Source organism: Herpailurus yagouaroundi, unplaced genomic scaffold (assembly GCF_014898765.1).
Source record: "Herpailurus yagouaroundi ecotype Mexico unplaced genomic scaffold, PumYag 164, whole genome shotgun sequence".
In the NCBI taxonomy this organism is placed as follows: domain Eukaryota; kingdom Metazoa; phylum Chordata; class Mammalia; order Carnivora; family Felidae; genus Herpailurus; species Herpailurus yagouaroundi.
Window position 1 is genome coordinate 49807180 of NW_024412405.1, and position 16427 is coordinate 49823606.

A 16427-nucleotide genomic window follows, 5' to 3' on the forward strand; every position below is an offset into this window, starting at 1 on the left:
TCTTGTCATATACTGTGTTTAATGTAACTGGCAATAAGGAAAGGGTCTATATCTGCAGGCAGCCTGACCTAGAATGAAGCAAAGCTTCATTCCTAAGCTTACTCTTCTACGGAAAAGCAAAAGACTGACCATAGGTGCTTTGAAATGACAAAATATATGCTAGGTGCCAGTAGTGGGCACCTTCCAACTTTCTGAAAAATCACGGATTTCTGCCAAACACTGCAGCCTGAGACCAAGTTTCTGAGCATGGGAGATCATCCACAATCCTGCCATGACAGAGAGAGGACCGTTGGCTCAGTTGTGATCATGTGGCATTTGGTGTCACATTACACATGTCACATGTCACATTTGGTGCTGCATGACTCGTATTGCAAGAAATTGCTCATTGATCAAGTTAACATTTATTAGAAACGTTTACTCATCTTGTGAAACACTCACAGACAAGTTACTTGCAGTCAAAGATTTTACCATATTACCAAGTGACTCTGGTCAAACCTGTGTCAAGCAGAATTGCCTAGCCAAGCCTTACCTACATTCTTGACCCAAAAAATCATAGAATAGGATAAAATGTTTGTCTTTCTAAGTCACTAAGTTTTGGGGTGTTCTGTTATACTTTAATTGGTAACCAGAACAAAATTATCTTTAAATGAGTGTCCCATTTTTTGTGCAACTTCAATAAAATCCCATTTTTTAACTAATGGAAACGTCTTACATAAAAAAAAAAAAAAAAACTCAGGTGAAATCCAAATAAAACAATATTGTAAAAGAAAATTAAGACTAATAAAATATATTCTACATTTTAATAATTTAGGAGAGTATGATACTGGTGCTATAAAAGACAGCCAGAGCAGTAGACTTAAACCAAAAATGCAGAAAGAGATTTCAGTTTACATACTTGATTTTATGAAAAATTTGTCATTGGTGAATAATTCTTTCATAAAGTATCCTATATAGCACTGTGCATGTGATAAGCATTTCTAAATTGAACAAAACTGGAATCCAAAAGAACTAGAATAAAATAGGGCTGGATATCAGCTTGGAATTTTCATAATTATTTAAAAAGCATGTTTATTCCTGCCTGTTAACTTTCTAAGCTACAAATTCTTTGTGGGCAGAAATCATATTTGTCTTTTAAAATCTCTCACAGTGATTATCATAGTTGAATATTTTTCATGAAAAATTTCATACTTTCTTCTAAGTATGAATGTTTCTCCCAAAAATGTATTAATGTGATGATTTAGCAATAATCGTGGGTCATATTATTAAAACTTAGACAACTCTCCCTCACTAGTGTGAGGAAAAACTTGCATGCAATCAATTTCTGTTCTCCTAAAAAAATCTTGCTTCCTAGAAGTCAGAGTATAGAAAGCTGTTCTTCCAGTTAATACGTTGTCATAGAGGAAAAATGTATAGTTTCCCTCCCATGTGCAAGAGCTCATGATATTGTCAATTGACATTTAGCAGCATTTACCTCTTGACTGCCAGTTCTTCATTTTGCATAACATACTTTTTCTTACATAAAAACTGAAGCAGAGGGAAATTTTCAGTTGGCGTGCCCCTGTGGGATGACAGCATGATCGACATCTGTGTAATAGATGCAGACTAATAATGCACAGAGACAGTCACACTTTCACACTCTGACATTTTCCCACAATTCAGACTTACATGCTGAAATGCTGAACAATTACAGAAGAAGAAACAATGCATCACGGTAAAAAAGTAGTATAAGAAAAGGTAACACTAAGTAGAGTTGCCAAATGGTATTCCATTCACTATAATGACAGTTCTATTCTTTCTGGGTAGGTACCTAAAATTTCATCCAGTGAACAAGGTAATATATGCATTTTGGAAGAAAGTTGTACTTCTAGGCAATATTATAAAACATGGTTTAAATCATAGAGTTTGGCTATATAGCATTTCAACTTGAAATCTTTTTTATTTTTCTTGACATACAGGAAATAAAATTATATTTTCTCCAATTTTCCACTGCATAATGTTCTTTTTTTTTCTGCATAATATCCTTCAGTGTTGTAATGTGAATGTTAGTTGTTTAAGTCAGTTACATTTTATTAAATTCATGTGAATATCACTACTACCCTTACCTTCTCATACATATAACAACAAAGCTGGGGATGGAGTTGAACATTAGACCTCATAGACAGTGAACAATCATTGAAGAAACAAACACTATTGAGCAAAAGGGGTAGATCAGTTAAATACAGTGGAAACATACACAGCATTACTAGTTAATACATAGTAGAGTATTACGGTATATTAGAAATAAGAGGATGTTTCAAAATTATATATCTACTGCTTATTAGTTTCTTTACTGCCATTAAGACTGGAACCCACACATTCATTTACACAATTAAAAGTATTTATTGAGTATCTGCTACCCATAGTTAATAAATGATAGGTAACAATTTAGTGAGAACTTAGACCCATTAAAGTCATAAGATTTGTATATTCTAATACTATTATTTTACCAATGCTATAAATAAGATATATGTTTAAAAGGGATATAGAAAGATAGGAATGGAAGGCTTTAATCTAACTAATCCTCTCAGTAGAGGTTTCCCTGACAATATTAAAGAGCTGAACCTTAAAGGCTGAGCCATGGGAAAAACTTCAATAGGTATATATATATATATATATATATATATATATATATATATATATATATTTTATATTATATTTATATACAATATATCCTATATTTTATATGAAATAAAAAGTGTTCTGAAAGAAAGAGCCACCAGAAAAAAACAATATTTAGTTTAACTATGCTAAAAATCAAGGAACATTGGGTTTAATCCCTTGAGATAAAGCTGTAATAAAAACCAAAATCAGGTGATGGAAATCTGGAAAATTTTATCCTTAATTTGCACTACATTTAGATTTTTAGTAGAGGTGTGGCACTTTCAGATTTAGGTTTTAGAAAGAAAATATTGATAAAACCAGAATGAATTGTTGGGAATTACAAAGTCCAGTTAGGGAATCATTGTACAATCCAGAACAGAGATAACAAGCATAAAATTTAAAGTACTGGGAATTAGGGTTGTGAAAAGGAGAGGACTTACTGAGAATGTAAAATATTCAAATTTAAGCAATTTGAAAAAATCATGTAAAACTATTAACTAAGAAATGGAACTCAAGTCTGCAGGGGAAAATGCTGAGTTTTCTTTGGGACATATTGAGATTAGGTAACTGTGTATTCTGTGTAACTGGAATATGGGGTTTGGGAGGGAAACCACACATGTTTGCAAATCACTTACGAAAGCATTGGCATGGAAGTTATGTGACAGGATGAAAGTGACTTGGTAGAGTTTAGGACTCAGGAGTGAAAATGGACATTGCTGGACTTAAAATGTTCTCCGTTAGTGGAGAGAGAAAAACATTCAACTGAAGGAATCAGTCATAGGCTTGTGGGGAGTATAGAGACATACTATAAGACCTGCATTACAGAGACCAGGAAAGAGGAAAAAAAACTGGGTCATGGTAAGAGGTGGTGGGTGTCAAACAGGTAAACTCACAAAAGAGTTGATTAAACATCAAGTAAGTAATTTGATAATCCTTCAGAAGGCAACTTTATCAGAGTTTTGAAATGAAAATCTAATGCCAGAAGGTAGAAGCAAAAAGGAGTCAACACAACGTGATGGGATTTGATTTTATACTAGTAATCCAAATAAGCTGGAATTTATGAAAACAGGAAGAGAACAATAGCATGATATACAAATTGATCTGAAAATATACTTTCCCAATTAAAGTAAAATTCGAGGGGCGCCTGGGTGGCTCAGTCAGTTAAGCATCCAACTTCGGCTCAGGTCATGGCTCATGAGTTGGGACCCCGCGTCGGGCTCTGTGCTGACAGCTTGGAGCCTGGAGCCTGCTTCAGATTCTCTGTCTCGCTCTCTCTCTGCCCTTCCCCTTCATGCTCTGTTTCTCTCTCTCTATTTCTCTCTCTCTCAAAAATAAACATTAAAATTGTTTTTTTAAAAAAAAGAAGGCAGAGAGATGTCAACATTAAAAAAAAGAACAAAGTAAAACTCGAATATATTCTTACATCAAGGAAGTAGTTAATGAACATCAATTTAATACGTGCTTTGATTTATTATAAAATAAAATTAACCTAAAATAATGTGTGCTTATTTTAAAGTCTACAACTTGCTCTTGCTTTCTTATTGTATTTAGATCTATAGTAAGTGTGGGAAAAATATAACTGCAGGTTAATCTACATTTTGTGGGTCATATACAACATTATTAAACTGTTGTGATAATTTCTGACTTCCTTGAGAAAACACATTGTAATTATGTAATTTTGATTGGCTAATGTGATGACAACATTGTCTGGTCAATAAATAAGAATAATTGTCATAACATTATTTTAATCCTATAAAGGCATTAATATACTGTATTAATGATAGGCATTAATTTTAATCCCATAAAGTGAGATAGAGAGGCTGTTTAATAGTAACTTCATCATCTTGGAACAAGAATAAATCTACTTTTTGTCATTGTTTTTAGCCACTTTGGGGTCTTTTATACTACTTTACAGATGTTATCGATAGCAATCTAGTTTTCATTACCATATTAAATGAGTTCAACCAAAACACATTCATCCATTGCCACCTCCTAACATTAAATTGATTAATGCTACCTCAAGCATCCTAGTCACTTGCCAGATACAAGGTAGTGAGGAACTGAATATTTCAATACTATTCATTGTGTCTTCTTTTTCTGCACCCTGGTTGTATATTTATTTGTAAGGAAGACATTCTTCCATAGTGCATCTACTATGCATCGCAGAAGAACTGGATGGCCTGGTAGAATTTGTAGTGAGAGGTATCCACCCATGTAATTATGACTTTTCCTTAATGTTATTCCCATTATTCAGAAGATTGCTTTTGTTGTACTGAATGATAGCCACTGGTGCAGTGAGACTTCATATTAGCTTTCTTAGGATTTCTACACCTCACTGAGTGCCTGATCTGTAGGTTTAGCCTGTTCTGTTGTACTGCAGTATATTTTCCATTCCGTGGTTTCTCACTGTTTTGATCATTTTGAAGCATAATACTTTTCTCCCTGCTGAGACATTTCTTATACTATTTTATCATCGACACAGTTTCTTATAAACTCCCAGAGAAGGTGGGATCTGTCTATCTTAAATAAATACACACACACACACACACACACACACACACACACACACAGGAGTTTTGTCCAGTGTTTCTGATGGGTTGTGCAAAGAAGCACCAAGGATGTATGTAGGGTCAGTGTTTGAGATCTTATATCTTCTTTGTTACAGTGTCACACAAAATGAAGTTCTTCATAATCGCTGGGATATTTTGGGATGAAGAAAATGATGCAATCTGTCTCTTCACAGAAGAGGAGCCGAAATTGGTGAAACAAGTTTGAATAATCACCCAATTTTATAACTGGGAAACTCCATTCTGATAATTCTATTGTTACAAAAGTATAAGAATTAGACTCTGCAAGAATCTCATAGAAATGATCTTTTTTTTTTTTTCATTTAAAAAGGATATTGGGCATATTTTGTCTTAACTGTGAGCAAATAAAATACCCTCTTTAGAATAATTTTGATTAATTATGGATGACCATTGTTTTAGTGTTTGCTCTTGGTAAACATCTGCAAAACGTTTACCATCACCTGCTGCACTCAAGGTCTTTAAGGGGAATCCAAACAAGTAAATGTGTTTGATTTGACATTCTAATTATATTGTAATTGAGGCTTGGGTTTTGGTTGGCTAAACTTTAAATCTCAGGTAGAAGTAGCATGCGGAAAGGAATATAACTTAAGTGAAAATGCATTTATTTTCTTAATCTACACTGAAGAGAATATTTTCTTCATACACACAAGGAAGCAATTGAATTATCTTAAATATTGACTTTAAATATGAGAGACTACACCATAACTTCTATTTTGCTTTGTTTATCTTTTCAGTCAAGACATTTATAAGTATTCTGTTTTCTGAAACTGAAAAAACAGGACTAATATTACAGGTACCAATATACATGTTATAAATTCATTTTTTTTAATTTATTTATTTTGAGGGAGATAGTGCAAGTGGGGAAGGGGCAGAGAGAGTGGGAGAGAGAGAGAGAGAGAGAGAGAGTATACCAAGCAGGGCTTTAAGCCTTACGTGGGGCTCAAACCCATGAACCATGAGATCATGACCTGAGCCAAAGTTGGAGGCTTAACCACCCAGGCACCCCTGTTATAAATTCTTTATAAGAAATTAGTACTTGAAAAAAATGAAGGCTGTACACTTTTTCTGTGTCTGAAATATTTCATCTTTACCATCATAATAAAGAAGTGAAAGAAAAAAGATTTAGAAGAATTCAAATGAACATCATACTTATTTATAGGGACAATATTATAACGGTATAATGTTTATAGGAATTTAGAGTACAAAGAGAAAATCACTAGGAACCAGCATGTGGTTTCTAAAAATGAATCACATTTATAATAGATCATTGTCTATGATGCTTTTGCCTCATCAGTATTTCTTACAGCACCTTACATGTAACAAATCCTTTCTATTTCTGTGATATGGTGAAATTTTTATCATGTTAGTGACTGACGATTCCAAAGAATATAACAGACACATTTTGTGATTTTAGATGTATCTTTGATAATAACATGTTGAGTATTTATTCATGTTTATCAAATATTTGTGTATCCTCTTTGGTGAAATTCTGTCTCACACGTAACTACTTATAAGTTGGATTTTACTGATATATGTATAATTTACATGGCATTTTTATACTATAAAAGAATTAACACTCTTCCTTGCTGTTTTTATTGTATTTTCGATTTTTTTTTGCCTTTTTAGTTTGTTTGGCTTGAACGTTTTAAATTAGGTAGAAGTAAAACCTACCAGTATTTTTCTTTCTGATATTTTTTATCCTTTTGAAAAATTTGTTCTTTTTCCATTCACAATTTATAAAAATATAATTACAGTTTTCTTTCTTTTTCCTTTTTTTTTAGCTTAATTCTTTCCAAGTGTTGCTGATTATAGCTCTTGGCTACTTCAAGTGCATTTACAGTGGTCTTACTTTATCCAAGGAGGATACATTCTAAGATCTTCAATGGGTGCCTAAATTTGCAGACAGTACAGATAGTACTGAACCCTACATTTATTATGTTTTTTCACATACATACATACATACCTATGATAAAGTTTAATTTATGTGAGGCACATTAAGATTAACAACAGTAACTAATCGTAAAGTAGAACAATTATAACAATATACTATAGTGAAAGTTAGTTGAAAGAAAAGTTATTTGAATGTTGTCTCTTGCTCACTCTCAAAATGTCCAATTGTCCCATAGTCACCCAGCTTCTTGTGATGATGTGAGATGGTAAAATGCCTATGTGATGAGATGAAGTGAGGTGAATGAATAGTCACTATGACATTGCGTTAGTCTACTAAAGAACTTCTGACCATTCACCACAAAGAGGACCACCTGCTTCAGGGTGATGGATGCCCACAGGTAACTGAAACTTCATAAAGGGAAAGCACAGGTAAGGGGGTACTTCTGTCCATCCATTCTGCACTGTAGCGCATTAGTCAACTGCTATAGATTACCTCATAGATTAGTGCATCACTTACCCCATCATTCTCAGGCTCTGGGTTTTATCTCTTTCAGTCCATTCTCCATGCTTCAGTTGACTTGATCTGTTCATTCTGCCTTGATCCTTAAAATATTTATTGGTTTTCTGATGCATAGGCACACTTTTTCTCATGCCCTTTGTGGTTGCCTGCTGAACTTTGTAACTATTTTCCAGCACTAGTCTGTTTGCATATTTCTCTTTACCCAAATGGAATGTCTTTTACTTTCATGAATTCGATACACTCTCTCTTTTGAGGCTTTTCATACCTTCCTGATAATTTTCTTTTCAATACTCACCTTGACCTCTTACCAAGTTAGGTCTTACTCAGCTCGTTCAACCAATGTTCTTTCAGGGTTATATTGATCAAAATAGAATCGGTGTCCAATTTTCAGAACTTATATTCTATCTGTGGAGAGAAAGAAAGAAAGAAAGAAAGAAAGAAAGAAGACATGCATGTAGATATAGAATTACAATTTTTGACAAATATTATGAAAAATAGGATCCAATGAAATATAACAAAGGGTAAATAATTTTTATTAGATGATAGCACAAAACAACATCTGCAAAAGTGTCAGCTAAATTTAGAATTGAGGGATTAGTAGGAGTTAACCAGGATGAAAGTAGAGTAAGAGTATGCTTGTGATTCAACTAATCCTTCTGATATCACTATTTCTAGGAAACTCTGTGAGTGCCTAAGTGGCTTAAGCTCTGTGCTCATAGAAAGCCTCCATCTCCTCTTATCATAGCTTGTTCTTATCATAGGTGGTTATTAAATAATAACAGCAATGTGCTCTTCTCTGTGACTCATGGATTTACTATTTTTTTTTCTATTTCTGGCTAAAGCTACTGCACTGTGCAGTCTGATTTTATAGACGCATATATATTTTTTAATATTATATATATAAATTCATATCAGTTCACACCTGGAAGGCTATCACATTCTCATGGAAACCTAATTCAGAACCATATACTTGTATATAAGAACAAGGTAATGTGTATTCAATTCTTACAGGCTCAACTGGTAATGGTCACCGATTTCTTTCCCAGAAAGCATCTAACCATAAGTATTCCAAACTTGCATCCTTGTGTTTGAAAGTCTTGCTACCATCCATAACATTTAATCCAGAAGCATATGCAGATAAGCTTCCTGAATTCTGAATGGTTATATGCAAGCTTCTCTGTATATCACTGATCACTGCCAAAGGCTAGGTACATCATGTTCCCTGCATTCACTGCAACTCCTGGCTAGTTCCCTGCTGATCTAGTGCTGAATGGATAGATTTAAGCCACATTAATAAAGTTTGGTTGCACAGATATAATCTTTTATAAATCCACCTGAACTCCTTGCTGTAAGCATATTCCCATATTGCATTTACTGTTTTCTAGGTCCAGCTTTCTTTTCCTCCCCAAAATTGAAGGACTCAATCCATCACTGTAGTCATGTGTCTCCTTAAATGTCATTCCCTCAATGATACTTTCTGTGGCCACATTATTTTCTATAGTACTCTCTGTCACCATCTATTGCCTTCATTTTTCTTAATAGCAGTAATCTTAATATTCCAAAGTTGATAGGATAAATTCAGTAGGTAATAGCAGTAACCTTAATACTCCAAGGTTGACAGGATAAGTTCAGTAGGTGAAAATCAGCATCTTTTTGGACCTGCCACTCATCCCTTGAAGATGTTATGTTCTACGTGCCTAACTCAGAAAACACTGTCACTTGTCCACTGAGAGTTTCAACTCTGCCTCCTTCAGATTCATAATTACTTTAAGCAGTCATTTATCACATTTCTCCAAGGTCCTTTCAAACACAATATTGTCCACATTCAGTGCCTCAAAATAGTTCATTTCCCAAATGTTAGAAGATGGTTTCCTCTAGCAGATGACCCAAACATTTTCTCTATTGTTATGACCCAACTGGCCAAGGGAAGGCAATTTCCGCTTTCCTTCTCCACAATAGGATGCTTCCTACTATTCATCTCCTGAAGTCTAACTCTGACCAGACAATTCAAAGCTTTCTGTATTTGGGGATCAGAATATTGCTCTTTGTTTAGTATTATTTAATTGACATGGATTCTAATATTCTAGACTTTTAAAGCACTGCCACAGTCAGAAATGCATACAGACTCTGACAAGAGGATATAGCACCGTAAATTAATGTTTCCCTAATATTTCTCTTAAATCATTGGTCACAGGCCTGTAGGTCTTCTGGATTGTTTACTAATTGCCCTTCAAATATCCCATGCTGCTCATTTCACTTCCCATTCCAGAAGGCAGAACACTTTGCTCCTAGTGCACACTTTTCCTTCATCATCCCTTTTTTATTCCTCTGGCATCAGTGAATCTTCAAAATCAAAAGTTTCTGAACTTAGAGCTCTCATGCCTCTTTCCCAGTCTTTTGACTGTGCCTTCTGTAACCCTCTCCAAAAACTTCTTTATTACTACTTGATAGTCCAAGTGAGCAAACTGTATAGGGATGAGTGAGCAGAAAACTGCTCTCTTGTCTGTTTCAACTTCAAGCAAGCTTAGACTTAGGGCTTACTTTTGACCCTCAGCTTCTTTCTGAGACTTTGTGCTTATCGCAAGATTAGCAAGATTACATAACTTAGAGTAGTTTGGCCAAAAGGGCAATGTAGGGAAACATGGGAAATCAATTGTTAGTAAAATTAAGGACTGAAATTTATTGCTACCTGAAGTCCATTGCCAAGGATGGCTTTTGTCTTCTCTCTTTTATGAATATGTACAATAGTGGTCTCTGTCACCTTGAAGAGATAGGCTATGAAATGGGCAGTTCTTCTGTTGGATGTGCATCAGTTTTATTGATCAGAATTGAGCCAATTGTTTCCTGGGACGTGGCTGACTATTGCCCAACTCTGCAGTTATGTTTCCTAAAAGCCACACAGAATAACTATGTTTTCTCTAAAACTGGGTTGATGTGCCAGCAGGCAAGATCATTCTTAAAGGAAATCTGCTGTCAATCAAAAAAAAGCTTGAAGAACTCCCATTCCAGTTTTCCTTTGTCTCTGCCCCTTACCTTTTCCCCGAATCCTGAGAGATCAATATGTGACTACAACAAGCAGTCTGATTGTTGTTCAGAGCCCCACGTGGGAAGAGCCATATTGTGATGTCAGCTTGAGTCCTCTCTGCAGCTTGACCATCTAATTATTTCCTGTTCCTCAAGGAATAATCGAGTTTTTCAAAATTATTTTTAACTCAAAAGCATATCAAATGTATAGAAAAACAGAAAAAATATAAGATATACTTGTGTACTTTTTAAAAAAAAATTTTTTGACGTTTATTTTTGAGACAGAGAGAGACAGAGAATGAACGGGGGAGGGTCAGAGAGAGGGAGACAAAGAATCTGAAACAGGCTCCAGGCTCTGAGCTGTCAGCACAGAGCTTGACGTGGGGCTCGAACTCACAGATCGCGAGATGATGACCCGAGCTGAAGTCGGCTGCCCAACCGACTGAGCCACCCAGGCTCGCCACTTGTATACATTTTTAAAATCACTGCATGTCAATGCAAGTACTCTCCATGAGTCCTCTTTTCTTGCGATGGCCTGCAGAATATTTTCTGAGGGGATCGTGTTGTTGCATTCACATAATTTCACATGAAAAAACAGGTCTCACATTCCCTATTCACACATCCATTCTTGGACCTTCCAACCTTCCAAAATGATCACCGTAATGAAACCTCCATGAGATAGCAAATGCATGTCTGGGATGAAAAAATTAGTAAGTACTTGGTAAATGAATAAGATAAGATAAGACAAGGGGCGCCTGGGTGGCTCGGTGAAGCGGCCGACTTCGGCTCAGGTCATGATTTCGCCGTCTGTGAGTTCGAGCCCCGTGTCAGGCTCTGTGCTGACAGCTCAGAGCCTGGAGCCTGTTTCAGATTCTGTGTCTCCCTCTCTCCGACCCTCCCCTGTTCATGCTCTGTCTCTCTCTGTCTCAAAAATAAATAAACGTTAAAAAAAAATTTTAAAAAGATAAGATAAGCTTATCTCTTTCTACTTTCTCTCCCACTTCCTGGTACTATTTTTAAAAAATCCTGTTTAATTATCATCCCCATTCTATGTGTTAGGTGTCAGGGTTATTCCCATCTTCAGAGGCAGACATCTAGATTTAAGGTGACTTTTTCAAGGTCATATGCTATCAAGCAGTTTGAAAGTAACAAGTTTGAAATACCATGTGACTGACTTGGGTGCCTGGGTTCCTCATTCCATCACCATACCACAGACATTTGCATACAAGGTATTATTTTATTTTATTTTCAGAGAGTCTGTCTGGTACCATCAACACGATATTATGTACAAAGAAACGGAAGTCTGAAAGGTTAAGTGACTTGTTTGGGTCTACAACAAATTGGTGGTTGGTTTTCTTTCTAAATCTGTTCCATTACCACTAATACCATGCTGCCTGAGTTGGGAATGGGCCTATCAAAAAGTGGTTCAGTCCTATGTAGTCCAGGTAAATAAATTCTGTCGACTCAATATTGCACCTCTGTTCATCCCACCTGAGTATAAAAATGGTCACATGAGGCGAATTTGTTCTCTTCTAGGTGAGGTGATGTGGAAAAATGAGACTAGAAGAAACTTAACCATATCGAGGACAGAACTAAGTGCCGAGCGAGAGCTCTTACATGAGGCTCCATCTGACAGAGGGGAGGAGGAGTATTGATGAACAGAGGGCAGAAGAAAGAGGAACTGTTTAGTGTGTGGGGAGAAAATGATAGATGAAGACTAGAAATGGGAAGGGACTGAAAAGTAGGTAAGGGAATCTACCGTATACTAGACAGCACAGAAATTGCTTTGACCTAAGCTCAATAAAGAATGGAGACTATATACTCAGAATAGAACTGTCCTAAATTATTGCAAAATTACCTGTTTCACTCTGCATTATAGAACTCTTTGTCTATGTTACAATTATTTTTTTGATTGTAAATTTTTTTCAGTGTGCTTATTTTTGAAATATCTTATTTATGACCCAAGCATAATGTTTAGGCGGATCCTATATCTAAAAAGAAAATCCACATGGTAGGACTGTATATAGATCTCCATATCCTTAATGAATGCTAACCAATGATGGTAATGCAAGCTTTGATCATATTTTGGTGGTTTTATGTAATTTGGAATTTTATTTTGACACCACTTATCCTTCTGGTTGCTTATCAAAGGGATCTTGTGAATAGGTGAACACTAAAAATTTAAAAGGGGGAAAGGAACGAAGCACAAAGCTTATAGGTAAAGCATGGATAATATAAGAAAAGATCTGCACCCTAAGATTTTAGAGTATGTTTACTTTTATTTTCCATTACAAAAACATATTAAAATAAGCTATTTTCTTTAAAAAAAATTTTTTTTTCAACGTTTATTTATTTTTGAGACAGAGAGAGACAGAGCATGAATGGGGGAGGGGCAGAGAGAGAGGGTTACAAAAACATATTAAAATAAGCTATTTTCTTTTTAAAAAAATTTTTTTTCAACGTTTATTTATTTTTGAGACAGAGAGAGACAGAGCATGAACGGGGGAGGGGCAGAGAGAGAAGGAGACACAGAATCGGAAACAGGCTCCAGGCTCTGAGCCATCAGCCCAGAGCCTGACGCGGGGCTCGAACTCCCGGACCGCGAGATCGTGACCTGGCTGAAGTCGGACGCTTAACCGACTGCGCCACCCAGGCGCCCCGAGCTATTTTCTTTTTAAAAAACACTGGAGTTGAGCCAAACTGTATCTATATGCATATATATCAGAATGGAATATTTATTATGAACAATTAGTTAGTAGATTCCAAGGAGTTTTTGTTTTTTTTACAGATCTTGTTTGCATTGCTTGTCATAAAATCAGAAATGATACAGCCGACATGAAGAGAGTGTGCTAAATTATCTTATTTGATTTCATTTGAATAGACGATAAGGCTTTTAATTCTTTTTAAAGTCAAAGACAGAATAAATATAGATTATGGAGTCTCAATTTGGTAATACTTCCTCTGTTTGTACATCCTACTGAAAGTATCGGCTAATTATATTTTATATGAAACAAAAACATAATTTCCAATGTTTTGACAAGCAACAAATTGCACATTAGTTTGCAGTAAATAAATTTATTAGAAATGGTTGTCCATGTTTGTAGATTCTCCTTTGAAAGAGTAAATTAACTTAAGGCTCATCGTTCACAAGAAATGTATTATAATATCAAAGCAATAGTTACAGAAAACCAGAAACAGAGACCAAAGCATACCTACTAAATAGCAGGAGAAATGTGATGTTGCAACAAGATGAAAGAAGAAAGCATATGAGGTCTTTGATATCAGCATGGTGCCTTCTGGTAATGAGATTTTCAGTCATGATTCATTTGGCTCGATTATTCTGCTAATAATGTTATCTGTGCTATAATATAAACATAATATTGGTTTCCCCTGAGAGATGTAAATTACAGATTGTTACGCATTTTTTTTTCTTGAGGATTTTTCAATTGTCAATGAATTGGTGGAAATGTTAGCTGTTGTAGACTTCAACATGCAGTTCTATCGTTCTTGAAGTATATTCACAACAAAAGGTATATAGGGATTCTAATTTTCCTAATAAGATTTGAATAACCTAATAGAAACAGAGAATTTACCTGGTAATGATCAATTTACATGAGTAATTATTTAGCTTGTGCATAAATGGCACAATTCAGTCATAAATATTATTTTCTACATGTGGGAGGATAAGTCAAAACTTGTCTGATTTTCTTTTTTTTTTTTTTTTTTAATTTTTTTTTTCAACATTTATTTATTTTTGGGACAGAGAGAGACAGAGCATGAACGGGGGAGGGGCAGAGAGAGAAGGAGACACAGAATCGGAAACAGGCTCCAGGCTCTGAGCCATCAGCCCAGAGCCCGACACGGGGCTCGAACTCACAGACCGTGAGATCGTGACCTGGCTGAAGTCGGACGCTCAACCGACTGCGCCACCCAGGCGCCCCATTGTCTGATTTTCTTAACAGTATTTGTTAAGTGTTCTCTAGTCATCAGAAATTGAGTTAACTATCTTATATGCACCTTTTCATTCAATCCTTCCAGTTACCTTAAGAAATAGGATTAATAGGGGCGCCTGGGTGGCTTAGTCGGTTAACTGTTCCACTTGGGCTCGGGTCATGATCTTGCGGTCCATGAGTTCGAGCCCCATGTCGGGCTCTGTGCCGACAGCTCAGAGTTAGCAGCCTGCTTCAGATTCTGTGTCTCCCTCCCTATCTGCCCCTTCCCCACTGGCACTCTGTCTCTCTCTCTCTCAAAAATAAGTATTTAAAAAAAATAGGATTAACAGCCTAAGCTAAGAATGAGAAAACTGAGGCTGAATGAAGGGAAGTTAGGCAATCCAGCCAAGTTCACACAAGACAGTACCTGTAAAAACGTCAAATTTTAAGGAAATGTGAATAGTTATATTCATTATCACATGTTAGGTACCTCAGGAAGTAGGCTCTGAGGCAGATCAGTAGGCAAGAAGTTAACTAGAAAGGTGTTCGTGAGGGGCGCCTGGGTGGCTCAGTTCCTTAAGCGACCAACTCTTCATTTCAGCTCAGAGCCCCCTCCCCTCCACTGTTGAGCCCTGCTGGCTCTGCACTGACAGTGCAGACCCTGCTTGGGATTCTCTCTCCCGCTCCCTCTGCCCCTACCCAGCAGGTGCCCATGCTCTCTCTCTCTCTCTCTCTCTCTCTCTCTCTCTCTCTCTCTCAAAAATAAATAATGAAATAAACTTGAAAAAAAAAATGAAAGTGTTCATGAGATCACCACCTTTGCAAGAGAAGGGAAGAAAGCAGGACTGTTCTTTTGGGTGCCTGGTTGGCTGAGTCAGTAAAGCATGTGATTTTTGACCTTGGGGTTGTGAGCTCAAGCCCCACGTTGGTTGTAGAGATAACTTAAAAATAAAATCTTAGGAAAAAAAGTCAGGGCTAAGATGCACGCTCCAGAAGGCAACCTCATCACATACACCACATGGATAGGTAGATAGGTAGATAGATAGATAGATAGATAGATAAGGAAGTGTGTATTCAAAGCTCTTCTACTTGGGAAGCTCTGATTCATATTAGACTAATAGTAACAAGAAGAAAGTAAATTAATGAAAATATTAACAATACTGTTGTCATGACTAGAAGATAATTCCTTTTTTTAGAAAAAAATTTATTTATTTTTGAGAAAGAGAGAGAGAGAGAGAGAGACAGAGTGCAAGTGGTGGAAGGGCAGAGAGAGAGGGAGACACAGAATCTGAAGCAGGCTCCAGGCTCTGAGCTGTCAGCATAGGGCCCGACGTGGGGCTTGAACTCACGAACCATGAGATTATGACCTGGGCTGAAGTTCCACGCTTAACTGACTGAACCACCCTGGAAGATGATTTTTTAGGTGCATATTATTTGAAGTTCATACTTTAAAATAAAGACAACGACTTTCACATATTAAAAAAAGCAATGGCTTGCTATAGACAGCTATTGGTATATTGATAGTGGAATTCTATGTTCAAAACTATAAATTATGTAAGTTGAACTAACTACAAATTCACTGCATTTCTTGCTGCTCCTTTGTTGTTCATAAAACAACAACAACAACAACAATAATAATAATAATAAAGGTTTTGGATCATATGTCTGCATGTATATTTATGGGTTTTATATAAATATAAAATATTAATAAAGACTTAAGTATTACTTTAATTGCACAGGATGTTAGAGGAATTATAAACTGCATTTTCAAATATAGAGGTAAACTTTTATGACAGGAAAACTACTATTTAAGCTAAAAGGAGAAATGTATAT